Raw genomic sequence first — 3,267 nt, 5'->3', positions numbered from 1 at the left:
GTGTTCTTTTTATTGGTTCAGCAAATATCTAAAAAAAAAAAAAAAAAAAAACATCTCCAGGTTAAAGAAGGGAATGGGGAAAGGGAGGCTGACTCTGTTCTAAGCGTTTTTGAAGCCTGATTCCATGCAAGCACTTGAGTCTTTTCATTCAGAGTTACTCAAACCTGACATTCTGAGTAGCAGAAATCATGCTTTCTAACATAAAAATAATGGAAGGCCATCTACGCGTTACTCGGTTGGCTATCAGATAAGCCTTGTTTGTTCTGTCTCTCCAGCTGCGCGGAGTCCGTTAACCCTGAGAGATAAGCAGAGAGCAGTTTTAATACCTAACAGGGTGGTTTGCTGTAGACCAAAATCCACTCAGTGAATAGAGGAATTGTTGCCCTCCTTGGGGATGAAGGACCGATTTGAATTTCCTCACTGTTTTGACTAAGTCTTCCAGCAAAATAGGTTCCCACTTCAATTAAAATAAGAACCCACTTCTGTTGAGAGGGCTCTCTAAGTAACTCTGGAATGAAGAACTCGAGGGTTTAGTATTTAGCAACCGCTGCCTCTTCCTGACACTTGTGCAGACAGTAAATGTTGGGAGAAGGGTTGGTCTGAAACATTTATTCTCCTTTTCTGGGGGCTCTTAACTTTATCAAGTCATGTGACCGACTTTTGGAGAGCTCTGCAAGAAGGACTAGTAACTGTGTGCTATGCTGGAAGTGGGGGTGGAGTGAATGGGTGGGCCAGTATAGTGTTCACTGACATCCCAGGACAGTATGCTACTTACTAGCCTGTTTGTTTGGAAGTCTGTACTGCAAATAGGGACAAATACAGCCACAAGTTATCCTCAGGAGGAATTATTTTCTGCTAACAGCTAAGTAGTCTCAGCCACATACCAAGAACAAAACCTTTCATTCTACCCCGGACTTGGATTTCAGTGAGAGTCTAGACTTTCTAAGCTATTTAAGCTGCCTTAGGCATGAATGAACTAAGACTGGATGTGAAGGGCCAGAGAGATGGCCCAGTGGGTAACGGCATTCGTTACCAAGTCTGACTCCTAAGTGTGGTCCCCATGCGCTAGAAGGAGGGAACCAATTCCAGCAAGTTGTCCTCTGACCTCCTCCCATGGACTATGGCACATGTATACACACACACACACACACACACACACACACACTAAACAAATACATAAATAAAAGAACGATAGAAGAACAAGATTCGAGTTCACCCCAGTCTTTAACCAGTAGATTTTTACTTGTGTTCAGAAAAAGCTTTTGGATTATCTGCCAGTCTCTGCTATGTCCTCTATGACTGGAATGTTCCTTCTGTTGGAAATCTAGTGACCTTGCTGGAAAACCCTGCAGGCCTGCCAAGGCACGGGGAGAAGAGAGCTCATGGACTTGGGATGCAAGTTCGGTTGTTGGAATTAAGCTCAAGGTGCCTGGGACCCCCAATAACAAGGAAGAAAAACCTGCCAGGGGTACCATGTTTCAAAGCGTGAGGCTGTGGCCTCTTGTGGGCCTCAGTATGAGTACTGAGAGGCCCCAAGGCCTGCTCCGTTGATGCAAGCACCTTGTGATGTCATTTTTGCAATTATTCTTAGTACTTATTCTTTTTATCTACTGTTCCTTTTCTTTCTTCCTTCCTTGATTAAACTGGTATTTGGTGACCTGGCAAGATCTAGTAGGAGCTCACTTGTTATCCAGAAATTAGATGTTGCCAATAATATTAGAGTGAAGGCTGCTCATGAATTCAAGAGAAATGTGTGTTACAGTCACTCGCTCTAGGTAGAAATGAAAGTAACCTAGAGCCTCGGGCAGAGATGAGTAAATCTGCAGCTGTGTTCCCCAGTCTCAGTCTCAATTCTGTATAATAAAAATAGGATGTTTTTATCATAAAATTGAGGCTGGAATAACATACAGATATTTCCCAGAAAGTTATCAATGGATTCCTTGGGTTTAGAAACAATGGTGGCATCTCCCTAGGAATTCTCCATGCAGGTTAAGTGAGGATGTTTCCATAGACAGACAAATGGGGTCCAAAAATTATAAAGACTGCAGGGTCAGCAGTATGACCTCATGTTTGCCCTTTTATGAAACCGTATTTTCTCACGTATGTCTGAAGGACATACGTGACTTTGTAACCGCAATACTGCTGCCCCCGACCTCACTGGAGACTGGTGGTTGGGAAATATTAAAAAATTGTGCTTGCTGTAAAATTTTTATGTTTGAGGTTGTATAGTTCCCTTTTTTCTGTTTTAAGTCTGTATTGCTCTGTGTCACAAGAAAATGCTGACACAGGAAAATAGAGAAGCATTTACCCACCCCACCCCCATGAACGTTGTAACCCAATTTCTTTGTATGATTTCAATAAAAGACTGGGGCTGAGTCAAGTCTAGGTGAGCTCCCTGACTCCCGAGTTCAAGGGCTCACATGCCAAAAAACCCCAGCCTGTCAGTATTGTATCTCAGTTGTGTGTTTTCTTATTCACCTACCAGGTATCCCTAGTTCTTGACGATCCCCGACTCTTGTCGAGGCTGGACGCCGGCAGCTCCAGGAAAGAGGTAGTGTTGGACAGGGCCTGTAGCTCAGTTGCAAGAGAGTCTGCCGCCGGGCGTGGTGGCACACGCCTTTAATCCCAGCACTTGGGAAGCAGAGGCAGGTGGATTTCTGAGTTTGAGGCCAGCCTGGTCTACAGAGTGAGTTCCAGGACAGCCAGGGCTACAGAGAAACCCTGTCTCGAAAAACAAAAACAAAAACAAAAAAAGAGTGTCTGCCAAGCATGCACGAAGCCCTGGGTTCAACCTCACCACCACATGACCTGGGCATGGGGGAGCATTCCTCTAATCTTAGCACTTAGAAGGTAGAGGCAGGATAATCAGGAGTTCAAGTTGCTCAGCCACATAACAAGCTGGAGAATAGCCTGTGGTACCTGAGACCCTGCCCCCCACTCCCCACCCCCGGCTCCAAGAAAAAGAAAAGGAAAAGAAAAAAGGAGAGAAAAAAAAAGGGCAATGCCTATTTACTTCTTGGAAAATGTTTTGGATTTATTAGTAAAAACTCATGTATATTTGTATTTGTATTTTTATTTTTAGGTAGATTGTCACTGTGTAGCCTTGGCTCGCCTAGAGTTTACTATGTAGACCAGGCTGGTCTCAAACTCACTAAGGATTAAAGGTATCATACAAACACACACACACACACACACACACACACGCACACACACATACACACACACACACGCACACACACACACATACACACACACGCACACATACAT

This window comes from Mus pahari, chromosome 5 (genome assembly GCF_900095145.1).
Source record: "Mus pahari chromosome 5, PAHARI_EIJ_v1.1, whole genome shotgun sequence".
In the NCBI taxonomy this organism is placed as follows: Eukaryota; Metazoa; Chordata; class Mammalia; order Rodentia; family Muridae; genus Mus; species Mus pahari.
The sequence above is the reverse complement of the archived record's forward strand: the minus strand, read 5'-3'. Positions refer to the sequence as shown.